This window comes from Bombus affinis, chromosome 2, assembly GCF_024516045.1.
Source record: "Bombus affinis isolate iyBomAffi1 chromosome 2, iyBomAffi1.2, whole genome shotgun sequence".
Lineage (NCBI taxonomy): Eukaryota > Metazoa > Arthropoda > Insecta > Hymenoptera > Apidae > Bombus > Bombus affinis.
This window is the reverse complement of record NC_066345.1, coordinates 16573872-16588635: the sequence shown is the minus strand read 5'-3', so window position 1 is coordinate 16588635 and position 14764 is coordinate 16573872. Positions and strand designations below refer to the sequence as shown.

Genomic DNA, 14764 nt, shown 5'->3' with positions numbered 1-14764 from the left:
CAGCATTAACCCAGGACGTGACTGTCCGACCATTTGTTCCCGGTTTTCGTCCGTCTTTCTTCCCTATTCGGTCTGCGATTTGCTTCCCTCGTTCCGTGAAAGTTTTCTTTCTCGGGAAAATTCCAGTCCTTTGTTTCTGAACACGAATTGCGGCTCTTCGACTGCAAAACGTTCGAAGAACACGAGAATCTTCCTTAATGCCTGTTTAAGATAGAAGGGCCGACGATTCCGTTCGAATTCCAGCCTCCAGATGCTTCAACGACGAAGGGCCCGTTTTCCGATTACTCGAACGCTTCGCGTCGACGAATTTATCTCGCGACCGGCAATCACCGACGATAGAATCACGCCTTGTACCTCGTATTACGAGATACAAGGCGGAGGAGCGCAAAGTCGGGACAGCAGGCGCGAAGAAAGATACTTAGCGGAAAATGAGGAAAGTAAGGGAAGAAGTAGCACGGTGGTAATACGACGGGGACTACGAAATGCTTTTCCATCCTTTCCCTTCTCTTTTCTTCGCCTTCTTTTTTCTTTGTTTCGCCCTTTATTGAAACAGGATTCCGAAGCAGCGACTTCTTCCGTTTGCGGGACTCTTTCCCTCTTTGCGTCACTTTGATATTGCATAACGCAATGTGCATAATAACGGCGTGATATTACAGGTAAAAACGATAGTATACGCGACGGTGTATGTACGAGAGAGCATTGCGGAGAATGCAGCCGGTCGAACGATTAACGAGAACACACGAACAAGAGCTTGAACGATTACGTGACTGACACGGTGTCACGTTATGCACCAAGAGATTATTAATTCTCACGCGCTTACTTACCGACTCACTGCTTCCGTTAATGCCGTTTCCAATGTTTTGCCTTGCATATCGCGGATCTTTAGCGGAGAATTAATTGAACGAGGCAACGATTAACGGGGACAATTACGATAAAGGATCCGTGTATCGTTCGCTGTATCGAGCCCGTGAACGTCGACCGCCTTATTCCTGACGCTTACCGGAAGAACGCTTAAACGCTCGGCGTGTAGTCGTTGGTACAGTTTGTAGCGCGTCGTGATTTATCGCCGGGTCGATTTTATCGGTCGTAACAGGCAAAAGTTCGGTGACAGGTACTGCGACAGTTGGTATCCGCCCGTAGGGAATGCCAGCCGTCAGGGATGCGAGAGAAAAGGAGGAGAAAAGTCGGTGGTTACGGGCTGAAACGTGTAATAAATAATAATAATTGCCGGTACGTGTTTGCACAATGCGGACGGCCGCTTAGGCTGCCACATCGGCACAGAAGGATGGTTCGTGTTCGTAGAGAGCGTAGAACGTACAGGACCATGGCTACCGTGCGCTTCGCTACGACAACGGCAACGACGACGTTACCAGTCGTTAAAAAGGAACCACGACCTTCTCTATGGACAGATTAAAAGAGGCCGCGTTTGTACGTCGCTTTGCTTCGGATTCTACCGTTCGGATTAAAAACCTTTCGCAGCCTAGCGATCACCTATATTCCGTCGCTTTCGAGCGATAAACAGGTCGACCGGCGAGCGAACCAAAGATATTACGTATCGAGCTACGTACAATTTTCTACGATATAAGATCGCGGCCCGTGCTTCGTAATATTTTATATCATCGGTCCGGTAAAAATTCATATGAGCGGCCCCTTTGCGGTTGGCGTTCCATTTTCCCCTGTGACCCCGCGATCCACGGACCATGGAAAATCTTCCGAGTATTCGACAGCCACGAAATACTCGATTCTATAGTTGCGCGATTAGAGTTTTGCGCTACGCGTCCTACGGAAACGATAGCTCGTGAGTAGCTGACCGCTGCTCGACCCAGCGATTCAACGATGCTTAGAAGATACGAGAGAAAGCGGACGATCGGCCGCAAAATATTTTGCTCCCTTCGCTGGTCCCATAAAGGATGTATGAAAAAATATATGCGGTCTAAAATTCCCTTGTGAACGACGACCAAACGAGGGAATTAAGGATGTCGAAGGGTGTTCGCGACTTCCATTCTTCCTGATATCCTTTTTCCCTCTCATTTTGAGAATAGGGACGACCGGCCGTAAAGATAAAAATAGTTTACTGCGGGCATGCGGAGCGGCTAAAAATTCGAACCGGCTCGTAAAAATGTACCATAATTTATTTTCATATCGTGTATTGTTTTGCATGTTGTATCGTGGCACCCTGGTTGTTTCCTACGTGCGTATTCGCGTCCTCGTTTAGCTGTTGCGGCAACCTTTTTAATTTCCCTCGGATCGGGTCACGACGGAGGCAGAGGCCTGAAAATCGCTCGTCTCGCCGACACTCTCGCCAGCCTTCTCCCAGCTACTTCGTTTTAATGTTTTCCATTTATCATGTTGCGCTCGATTGTCTTCTCGATGACAAAGGATCGTGGCTCGCTCGGCAACCGCATTTTTCTCCGCCGTTGCTCACCTCCGCTACCCGCCTTTCCACTTCGGGGGCTCTTTTTATTTTGCGGAACCACGTGCGTGCCGGCGCATAACTTTCAGGTGTCGTGTGGGCTTTATCGCGCAGACACCTGTCCTACTTACGGCTCGTTATTATCGCGCCTCCTTATCTCGCGCTTCCGTGAACCTTTTCGAGATGAGACACGAAGTACATCGCGTCCTTCGGAGACGATAGACCGTGGCATCGCTCTATTCGCCGCATGACGGACGAAAATATCGGAACGTTGTCGTCTCGTCGTTCGAAAGTAGCTCGCCCGTCCCGTGAGACCTGGTCCAAGTTCCACGGTCGTTCGTTTTCGCGTAAAAATCGCACGTCCCAGCACGGAACGAATCTATCCTAACGTTTCCTAACGATATAATCGCAAAATTAGAAATCAGTTAAAGGGACGGAGGAGGCAGGCTTCCGCGGATCTTATTAGCGCGCAGAGGGAAAAAGTAGGCCGGGTTTTGCGAATCGTTCGGAGGGCGCGTCGCGCGTACCAGCTATGAAATAGCATTTAGTTAGGCTCGGTTATGAGATTTCGGTAGATTAGGGGTTATTAGGTGTCGGTGTCCCTGTGTTTCCAGCACGGCCCCTCGCACGATACTGTTTAACTTCGGTGTGTGCGCTGTTTTCGTTTCGACGTTTTTGGACCCCGCGGCCCCTGGCAGCCGTGTAACGTGTTATTACGTGTCTGGCGGTCGAGCAGCCGTAGAAAGAGAGAGGGGACAGAAAAAATGAAGAGGACCCGGGAAGACGAAGCGAGAAGGACGAAGAACTGGCCCCACCTTGACCACAGCAACCCCCGGAGCCAGCTAAAACCGGGGCCCGTCCTGGCCCGCGGCCACGCTGCCACCAGTGTCTCTCAATAAAAATTGCTCAAATTCCTGCGAGATTCTTCGCTCTGCGAGATCTTCCTGCGATCGGACGAATCCTCTCGACAGGCCGATACGCGCCGACCTCTGCCTCTCGATCTCGCAGCGCCCGTTTCGACCGTTTCGTTAAGGGTAGGTTTCTTTAACGATATAACGTACAGCAACGTCAACTCGATGTATCGATATTTGTATATACGGGTATCGAGCAACGACGATATCGATGCAAAATGATAATAAAACAGCAGGAGCAGATCGCTGGAGCAGGCGCGTTCGCCGTTTCGTGGCCGTAATGAACTTCGTCATCCGGCTGAAAACGAGTTAAAAGGCAGCGCGAGATGCTCCGGGCAAATCTTTATTATGCGAGGATGGGGTTGCAGGTCGTTATCTTATTCAATAGCTGGCCCCCGAAGAGGAACGCTCTTCCGAGAAGCCGATGTAGTTTCAGATAATGGACCGGCGAATTGGGATATAACGTGTCTTAAATTGTCTAATGAGTGACCGAAGGGTACCAAAGGCTCAAGGTCACTCTATTTTTTCACGGAAGGAATCATTATTCCGATAATGCGCGCAGAGGAATATTTCGCAACTGAAGCAACGGCAAGAAGTCGAAAGAGCGCGAGTGACGAGCCGCAAGACGAAACGGCGATAGAGAAAAAAAGCGGACGGACGACGACTGGCTTCTGATCGTCGCTTCGAGATACATCGGTGGCGATAGACGACGTTGTCTCCTTTTCTCGAGTTTCCTTCCGCCGGTTTCTCGTCGCGCGGCGTCTTCCGACAGATTTTTCGGCAGAGGGTTGATAGGGAGCGTGTTTCGACGGAAGATTGCCGGGCCAGGAGACGGGGTGACCGGGGGTGGAACGATCGATTTTTAAAGCAACCGCAATATTTGACAGCTACAGCCCAGGGCTGTGGTTTTGGCGCCACCTGTTTCCCGACCCTTCGGCCTCCACCCACTCTTCCTCGCGCACTACCACGCAGCCATGCGTGCACACGCACACGCGCGAGCGCGAGCAAGAGGGAAACGAGATCTACTCGGGCGTCTGCGGTCCATGGGTAACTGCACCATGCCGGCAGACACGCCACCAATAAGTGAACATCGGTTGCGTTCAACACCCTCGCTTTGTTCCACCCTCGTCTCTCGTCCTCGTGAAACCTCCCGAAATCCATCGCTACACGCCGCGCGCCGACCGCCACGAATCCCTTCGGCTTTCTGCCCAGATTTTTCGTTTTATTCTCCCTTCTACCGTCTCATCCTATCCTATCCCATCCTATCCTATCCTATCCTATCCTATCCCATCCTATCCTATCTTATCCTATCCTATCCTATCCTATCCTATCCTATCCTACCCTATCCTATCCTATCGTATCGTATCGTATCGTATCGTACCGGCGAATCGTACGTCTAGCGAAATCGATGCGCAGCGTTTCTTCGCGTTGCTCGGGCAAGGCATTCGCGGCGCGTATCCGTCCGCAACGCGGTTAACCGATACGCTCTGATACCCCGAGAGCGGAGTAAGAAGTGGAAGGAACAAAAGCCACGAGGGTTAGGTGCCTCGCAGAAGGAGACTCGAGTTGACAGTGGCGTGATGTATGTCGGAATGACCTGCGAGTCCGTGGGCGCGCGCGACCCTCCAGCGAATATATCGAGGCCTTTGGACGACATTACGGTGCTATATGCGCGGTGCGCCGTGCAGAGACATTGATTTATACGAGGCAAGAGCGAACGCGGCTCGCGGACCATCTCGTCCTCTTTCGAGCACCCTTCGGATCCGCTCGAAAATCATCTCTTTTAGCGAAATTATAGCTCGCGGAACCAAGAGAACACCGCTTACAACCTGCAACCTACCATCTTCCCATAGATTTCGTCACGCGCCCCCATTTAAAAAGCGTCGGTTTCCAGACTGGAACGACGGTACGCACGAGCCCGCTGAAGATTTCGCTCGTTCAACGGTCGATGGGTCGCGAGGGTATCGGTCGGTTATCCTCGATGACAGGCTCGTCGAGAGAGCCTTTCGAACGTTTAGAACGACCGTCTGGTCTCTCGGAACGTAAGGTTTAAACGAATTGAGCAATCTCGAGCGGAACGCTTCCGGGAACACGTGGAACGAAATAAACGTTGAATCAAATAACACGAAGGAAGGGTGGCTGATCTCGGAAGGAATTCGAGCATCGAGTCGATTTTGACGGAGCGTGGACATTATTTATTTTAACCCGGGGAAAAGGGGATGGGAGTACGGTACATTCTTACGAGCAGTCACGTAGTTCGGAGGTAGCCGGAGGGTGTCGATGGAAGCCGATATATTGGCATACCTAGGGCAAAAAGAATTTCCAAGCCGTCCGTATTCTCCGGTTCCGCGGTCATCCCCCTTTCGTTCTTTGTCTCTTGCACGCACGTTCTCGGGTTCTTCCATTTGTTCGCTGGTCGGGCTACCACCGCCGGTGCAACGGTCAATTACGAGTGTCAAGGGTGTGATAGATGTCCTTCCGGCGTTCGAACGTGACACGCTGTCGAAGGAATGGCAAATGACAGTCGAGCGTCCGTCGTTCGAATCTCTCGACATCGAAAATCGTTGATTCAAGAAATTCGTTCGCATCGGTCGAATCACACAGCCGGCTTTCCAATTCGCCGACGGATCGCCGAGCTGCTCGTAACGAAGCGCCACTCTCGGCTTTACCGTCGTATCGGCGTGGCAGCGAATCGACGAAACTAAAAATAAGCGAGTCGTAGCTCGGCTCGCGAACCAACGACCGCCGGAGAAGCGTAGATCGCGAGGCACGTAGGGCGGCACATAAAGTGGCGTTCATCGCACACAATAGACAGTCGTGAAGCAAAATGCCCAGCCGCAGCCGTAAACTGGAAATATGTCAAAGATAATAAAACAATTAGCCATAAAACATAACGACCCCCGTGTGTGCCGTATATCCGAAGCGGAGTCGTGGTCAACGAACGGCAACGGGTAAGAGTAGAAAAGGGGAAGAGGTCAGTCAGTCTGCGACGACGGCCGAGCGGAAAAAAGTTGCGGAAAACAATGGAACGAACAGGGATTCGACATCCGACTCACGCCGCAACTGCCGCCCGCGCCGCGAACAAACTTGCGATCGTTTTTCTTCGCCAACTTTTTTAATGCCTTTTTCTTATTTCGTGGCCCGTACACGGTGTTTCGACGGGGACCAAGTTGCCGATTATCGTATCCGCATCTTCGCCGCGCAAATATTGTTTACGTATTTTTCGCTCGTCCGTTTCGCGCGTCACGCAGCTTGTCCGTTTAAATTCCGACTTTCCGCAAACGACCGATACGATTTCGCAACGTTCTCGCGTCGCATAGCTGCCCGTTTACAATCGATACGTTGCACGTACGCGTTTCGTGGATTGTCCACGCGACACGCGGCGTGCTGCTAACGATTCCACCCTCCGCCCCCGTGCCAGCCCCGGAAGCTGCAAAAACTCGTGAACGGAGTTCAAGGTCAGGGCAATTTCGACTCGAGCCAGAAGAAACGTTCTCCCGGGAGGGAAAAGGAAGGGGCCGAGGGTAACGAAAGAACGCGCGAAAGGCAGCAAAAGGGAGCGCGTAGGGGGACTTGGCCGTAGCGCAACTAGCACGACCGCGATGATAAATCACCGACGACGTGCGAGCATTTAAACGAAACGTCCGTCCGTCTTTCTTCGAGCTTTCGAGCAAAGCGAAATCTTCTCTAGCCAAGTATCTCGAACGAGCGCGTTAACGGTTCGCGACGATCGCTAACGCGCCACTCCGCTAAATCATCTATCGAAATATTTTCTGCTCGTTGGCTCGTTGGTTCGTTGTCCGGTTGTGGCGTCGTGGAGCGCGCCGAGTTACAAAACGGGAATTAAGCAGCTGGAAATAGAACGGCCGAGCAGGAATTGTTCGCGTCGGTTAATTTTCCGGCCGATTCCCCGAAGAAAAGAAACGAGTTCAGAAGACATTTGTCTCGACCGACTGTCAGACCGGGCGCTCAAAGTGAATTCCTGGAGAAAAGAAAGCGCGGTACAGGGGGCGGGGGAATGAAGATCGAACGTAGCGAGGGATTCGTTTCGAGCGTCTCTCCTTTTCCGCTGGGGTATATGCGTGAAAGGTGCAGGGAGCCGCTGCATCAGCTAGGCTGTAATGAATTCGGAGATAAATGGCCGGAGATACCAGCCAATATGTAGAACTGTCGTTCCTTCGTTCCGTCGTTCTGACGCTTTATCGTCGAAGCAGGAGAAAAGAAAGACGAAAAGGGGCCGGTAAAGGTCTAGGAAGCGGTCCCGGTGCCGCGTTACGACCGACATCCGCGTCTTGTTTCGTGCGGATCGATGGAAACTGAGAACCGAGGAGGATCACGACGGAACTCGAGTCGGCTACGGGACCGGCAAAGTCGAACGAGCCGGAGAAGTTGGCTCGTTGATCGTCACGAGCCAGCAGAACGGCGAGCCCCGACCAACGGAAAGTCGGTTAGCGGCGACCGCGCGGTCGTTCAGCCGTCGCGTACGTGATGCAAATGTTTTTTGTATGGTAGAGCGCATCGGTGTCGGTGCATTAACGCCGCGAAGCGCACAATGCACGACGCGTAATAACGGTGGAAAGAAAGAGAGAGGAAGTTGAGGGGGGAGGAGGCAGGGGCAGTGGCGAGGGGAAGCGAAACGTCGGGTTTCGCAACTCGATTCGTTTCCGGGGTCGCGCCTCGAAATAGAAGTTGCAAGCCACGACGCATCATTTCTCGTTTTAGCGCAGTTTTATGGCCTGCCTACGAGCTATCGCATCGGTTCGTTTGACGGCCATGAATCTCCGTGTCGCCGTCAATGTGGCTTTTTGACCACGAGCTGTCAAGAACGCGCGCATCGCGGCCATTTGTCCGCTTCGACGGGACGCGCGAAAATCGGCAAACGAATCTCGAGTTTCGCGATGTCGAAATCTACACGGGGTATCGAGACACGAGAATAAAAGGCGCTTGAAAAGTTTGCAGGTCGTTGGTGGAACGTGGCCGATACGTACCTGGATTGACGCGCGTGACAAACGTCTAGCGAGCTTCGCGCGACGTTCGATCGTCCGAATATTCCGTGACGGTCGAGAATCGATCGTAGCCAGCGGACGCTGCGAGTTTTCGTTGGAAAATTACCTGCCGTCGGAGTTGGTCACGGAGGGAACACGGAAGAAAAGTAACGAGCTCCGGAAGTTACGGCAGCGACGTCGGTGGCTTCGACTCGGCGTCGCGCTTATTCTTATCAGAACTCGGTGGAAGACACGGGGGGACGATGGCACGGTCGGGCCGGATAGACCAACTTGTGACAAATTTTAGCCGGACTGCTTAAGCGCATAAAACTCTGTCTTATCCCGAAAGGCAGTGGCAGTTGTTCTTCGAGGATAAGAGGTTAGGGAGCTATATTTTCCATTTCGTTCCAGCGACCCTGCCCCTTTCGCCCTCGCGACTTTCCTCGTGACCCCGACTTTAGAGTCATAATACCATGGCAGCGGGGTCCCCGAGAAGAGAAAAAAAAAGGGAGGCAAAGAAAGAGTGAGAGAGAGAGAGAGAGAGAGGGAGAGACGGAAGAAACGAACGAGCAGTTTGGTAAAATGATTCTATTAATTTTTCCATCGGGAGCGGCACTCGTGCATGCCGCCCTACTTTCCGAGGCGTCGTCTCCTAGCCTCCTCTCTCCGTGTCCTCCTTCCGTATCCGGCATCATCCTGCCGCTTCCACGTTGAAACGTCGCTATGGGGAATTATAAAGACGTTGCGGAATTTCGGCGAGCAGAAGAGCCTTCTCGGTCGTTGGTGTTCCTCGATCGTTCGAAGGGCTCGATTCTCCGACGACGAATTAGTCGATCAAGTTTAACGGGCGGAAACGCCCGACGAATGTAAACGATGCCACCGCTCGGTTCGGATCCGGCCAGTCCGACGATTAAAATAATAACGAGCAGGCAGACTCGACCGATCGTTTACACCGTATTACGAGCGACGGTTACTAGGATAGCACTCGAGAGGGAAGGCGAGAGCGAGTCAGGGCCTCGAGATTATTTGCGTTTCCCTTCGAAACGCGGCGCAAAGCAAAGACTGGCCTCCGCTCGACTCGACTCGACTCGACTCGACTCGACTCGACTCGGACGAAGAAGCAAAGTATACGAGACGGGATGAACGTAAACTAAACAGCCAGAGTCACGGGGGGAAGCGCGAGGCGCCACTTCGACCTCCTCCGACCCCGAACCATCCGTCACTCTACCGGAATCAATGTGCCAAGGAAGGAAAAGGGCCGGGTCACGAGTCCGATCTTGACTCCAGCCAACAACGAATTGTGTCCCTTCTTCTTCGTTTCTCCGTGGCTCTTTTGTTCGAACAACGACTCGGTTGTCGCTCGTCCTCCGACACCGTTACCCTCGCTCCATTCTCGCCTACGATTACCACGCGCGTTTTCGTTCGAGTCGCTCGGCTACCGCCTCTCGCCGTCGATAATGGCAACACATCCGTACGTGTCTAGCATCGTTTGATACGGCGGATTTTTCCGCTCGTTCTTACACCGGCTAAGAACGCGTTGGCGATTCCCCCGTTAGCGCGTTCGATCCCGCCGGATCGGACGGTTCTCGGTTGGTAACGCGTGGCAATCTGTCGGCCGATTTTGCAACGGGTATTCGCTCTACCTGCTTGTATCGATGCGCGTCGACGTTATTAGAGTTCCTCCCTGACCCCTTTCCCTGCTCGTTTCATTGTTTAACGACAAAGCCAGGGGAGGCGCGGGGGGGAACAAAGAGGGCCTCGCAGCTTTTTCTGCGCGTGGGCGCGCAAAGAGTCGACGCGTCCACGCGAGGTTAGGCAAGCCCAAAGTCATCGCCCTGCGACTTCTCTCGTCTCGTCCTTCGAGCGTATCGAGGTCGACGTCGGTTTTCCAACGACTCGGCTTTTTTTTCGCAGCAACTTTGTACGCCGTCGTTTCAAGGATCGCCGTTTCCTAACGATCCTACCTACGCTTCTCCATCGATCGTTCGTTCTGGCTTCGATCTGGCGGCAACGATCGTCGTAGTCGTTCTACTTTTTCGCCGCCATCTTTTTCGCCAACGATCGCAATCTCGATCGCGCGGTGTCATCGTGTCGAGAGCGACGCGCACGAGGGAAAGGCCAACATGAATGGAAAGAGTGAATGGACGTGTTCTCGGGGTGAACGTATTCGAATTACGAGGCGGCGAGTTCCTCCGTTCCCCGTGCCGTACTTCCGCGGGGCAGGGAGAGACGAGGCCACGGAGTTCAGAGTCGGGTCAACGATGGTATTGTACCGGGTACACCCACGATTGCATGTTTACAAATTGTCTAATCTCGTCGACGAATCGGTACCGGGCCCGCTTTTCATGCCCCCGAGCCGCCTCGTGCCGCCGCCTCTCCGCTACGCGTCGACAGAGTCGAAACATCGACACCCACTTTCGACGAGCCGAATCACGCTGGCAACATCGACGCAGAAACACGACTGGGAAAAGCTTCGTACGCGTCGGTCGCGCCGATTCCAAGCATCGAACGTCAGGCGCAGCACGAGGCAGCGACTCGGGGCACAGCGTAACAGAGACGATGATCTCCGCTCGGGGGTTCGCAGGTAGGAACGGACGAACGCGACGAAACCGCAAATTAAATTAGCGAGTCACCGAACGACTCGAGGCGAGCAAGAAAGCGTTGGCTGGCCGCTGTTTAACCCGGCTTAATTACCAATTAGCCAATAAAAAGCCACTGTACCCGGTTACGCATTATGGCCGCCCTTAAGAACCCGCGGCGCGCATCGTACGCAGAGTACCCACACGATCGTCCTACGAAAAACCAGCTTGTATAATTATAACTGGCAAAACAGCAGACACGTTGTTAAGAGAGCCTTTCCTAACCGGCAGAGAAGCCTTCTTACTTAGCCACCGATACCAGAAGCAGACCCAGACGAGTTCGCTCGACGTGCCCGTCGCAAAACCATCGACGAGTCGAGCGCCCCGGTCTCTGCCTCCTCGCGTCTATTTGAAAATAGGCAGGCCGCGTCGGTTCATCGCAGCCGCAGACGATCATCTCTCGTTTCGCTTCTCCTCTTCGCCGTCCACCGTTTGCCCAATGTCTCCGATCGAGCGTTTTATTAGCTGCGCGCCCATAAACCGAAACGCTCGTAAATCTAATAATTATTTTTTTCGGTGGCCCGTATATGGTGGCTAGCGTTCCCACCGTGCAATTATCGGCGATACTTTGCCATTACCTCGCGCTACGGATCAAACTTTTCAAGTAGCAGCGAGCAGGCATCGATGCGACCGTGTCGACCCGGCCAACAGGCCGCGATTTTCGTTCGCCGACACCGACGACGACGACGACGACGACGACGACTGCTCGAAGCTAGAAACGTCGTCGGCAGACACCCACGTCGCGGTGATCGGCGAGCAGCATCCGGCGCGCGATATAAAAAAGAATCGCACGCGGAGGAGGAAGAGGTGGAGACAAAACGACATCGGAGACCGTCTTTTCGCTCCTCGGGGGTCCTGATAATTGCCGTGCTCTCCAACTGTTATTATTAAGCCGATATTTTACCGAGGGGACACACGTTCGCGCATATAATTTGCCAAAGCCTCTAATTATGGGTTAGTAGTAGTGGGTACACGGGGCCAGACGACCGAGGCAAGTTCGAGCAGGAAGAATGGCGTTAGACGAGACCGTGGAAAGGGCGAGGCTCCGCGGGCCCTCCACTCTCGATTCGCCTACGCGTCGCACCAGCCGAGACTTTCCTTTTGCGCCTTATTATTACCAGCGTCGCGCATCTTCCTCGGCCGTTGCGCGTCTCGTTTCGACAGCGCGTCCATCCATCGCTGGGAAACGTTGCAACGATAAGCGACAGCCAGATCGACGATCGACGTGGCTTCATCCCCTCCGTTCTCTCCCTCGGCCCGGCAGAAAACCGGGTATCGAGATCGATATGAAAAAGAAGACGAGATAAATCCCGGACGGTGGATGCGACGGTGCCGATCGTCCCGCGCGATTCCACGGCAAACGTCTACGTGGGTTATTGTGCGTTGGTACCTACGTCGCGGGACATCGAGAGCACGGCCGCGCTTATCTGCCACTTTTATCGATCGCGGTTTTTGTTCAGAGACACGTTGCACGAATTATCGTGGCCGGTTATAAATGATTGTTCGAAGGGACCTGGCTGGCGACGAGCCGGGCTCGCCGGGACGAGACAAGACGCGGAAAAAGAGTGGAAGAGGCGATGGAGAGGACGTGGGAGAGGCAGGGGCGGATGCACGAGGTGGCGGTGGTGGCGGTTACCTTGCGGCTCGTGTTTCTCATAACTTCGGACCACGGCAAGGCAGAAGAGGAGGGGAGGCTTTTGAGTGACGTGAGTATAATGACGCGCCTCTGCACCGTGGTATATACACGACGGCAGGACTCGCAGGGCGCGAGGGCAGGCTGGGCGTCTTGGTGTTAGCCTCGGGGCCCTTCCCGCCCAGGGAGCGAGGTAGAAACCGTAAGGCGAGATAAGAAATCTGCGATTTAATCGCTCCTTACCGATCCCACCATTAGGCATCGAGCGAGGCCTAAGCGTCGCCGATCGAGCTACGGTGGATCGACGCGGTCAACCGGCGGACGAGAGAACGTCCGAGGTTCTCGTCCCGCGATAGGTTACTCGCGAGCCGCTTCGCGCGCTTTATCGGCCCGCGTTGTCGATTCGCTCCGCGAGAGACTCGTGCGATGCGAGAATCGCGATACCGGCCCACCACCGCTGCCGCTGCCGACGCCACGATCAACGTCATCGCCGAGAGGTGGTTGCCGATGCTCGGCTGTTTATTTTGTTGTGGGCGGGTCGAGGGCTCGAGCGGGGTGGCTCGTGGGCAACAAGAACCGAGTTGCAAGTCACGAGTCAACGATAGTACAAATAATAACAAGCCCGTGCGGAGGTCTTCTCAGGAGAAGTATTTTCGAGCATCTAGCGGCTACCGCTCCACCGCGTAAAGCTTCGTTCACAGCAGGGTTTGCGTTCGTGCGATCGATCGTCGACGACGTTCTCCTCGCACCGAAAGATTTCGTCCGCCGTTTCGTCGATCGACTCGTACTCGATTCGCGCGCGGACTCGAAAGAGAAAATCGAACCGAGCTCGGCGACCGATCGAAATAACGCGTGGCCGGTCGCGGTGTGCGCGTATCTTTATTCGCCGTATTGCATTCCCATAAAGTCGAACGGAGCCGGCAGCCATAGGACCGTGAAAGCAACCGATGCTGCTCCTGCTACTTTTGCTGCCGTTGCCGCGGCTATCGTTCTTCTCTCCGTTGAGAGGTGCCCACCCACAACGCACGATCTCGGTCCGGTCTCGCTACCGGTATTGAATCCGGCGCATTGTTTTTCTCCGGTCATGAGAGCAAGAGGATTATTTGCATCGGACTCGAAGCCACCGGGTTGAAGGCAGCTCCGGCCCCGTTCATATTCACCGATGTTCGCGTGTTGGAGGGGCTACTACCTCGAGCACGCTTCGCTTCGCGTTTCTCGAGAGATACGATATACCCCGCTCGGCGAAACGGATCGTCCAGCGGCGCGAATTAAAAGAAGCATCGGTTTTCCACCGTCGTGCATCGAACACGACTTCGCTACGATACCGAGCATCGAGATTCGCGATTACGTATACAGACGAACGGAGCTCGAGGCACGGCGGAACGACCACGTCCCTGTGGCGAAGCCGGATTCGGAATCGTCGAGTAAAGATTTCGCAACAGGAAGAGGAAAGCATCGACGCGTAATGGCAGCTAATACGGGCACGTAGGTAGCTGGAGGTACAGGTAGAGAGAGAGAGAGAAAGAGAGAGAGTCGCGCAAGAAGAAGGTATAGTTTATAGTGATTACATGGGGTCAGGTCCTGGCAATAAACCATCCGATGGTGGCCATAGCTATAAGTCCGGGGCTACGGTTGTGACCGTTCTCTCTCTTTGTCTCTCGGGCTCACGGTTTCTCTTGCCTACGGAGCGGTGGGACGCCGAGAGTCGCGCCTACGCGCGGGCGGAGCAAGAGCAAAGCGAGTTCAAAAAGCAAAAGGATCGGGACGCAGGAGCGACCGGTATCTATACGAGAGCAAAAAGCGCGTGGCTGTGCGGCCATACGAGCAGGATGAATCGAGAGCGAGAGTGAAAAGGAGTCGGTGGCGGTGGCGGTGGCGATGGTGGCGGACAGTGGCTGTGGCAGTGGCAGTGGCAGCGGCAGCGGCGGCGGCGGTAGTGGTGGCGGTGGCGGTGGCTGCGGTGATCGCAGGAATGGCAACGGCAGAAGAGGGAAGAGAGTAATAAGGAAAGGAGAAACGAGAGACGAGGAAAGAGAAAGAGACGCAGCGAAGGTGAAGAGGAGAGCCGCAACACCGGGAGCTATCCTACTGGAATTTAAATAATAATTATAGTGTTTAATATCATACGCACGAGGCTCAGCCTCGAGTAGACTCGTTGCTTTCTCTCTCGGTCCAACGGGATC

General features: G+C 54.0%; 1 protein-coding gene across 3 annotated transcripts in view; it reads left to right on the top strand.

Annotated features, from left to right (window-relative positions):
* The window catches only part of LOC126928691 (uncharacterized), a 238600-nt gene that overhangs the window by 98855 nt on the left and 124981 nt on the right, over positions 1 to 14764 (top strand). The window lies entirely within an intron of this gene.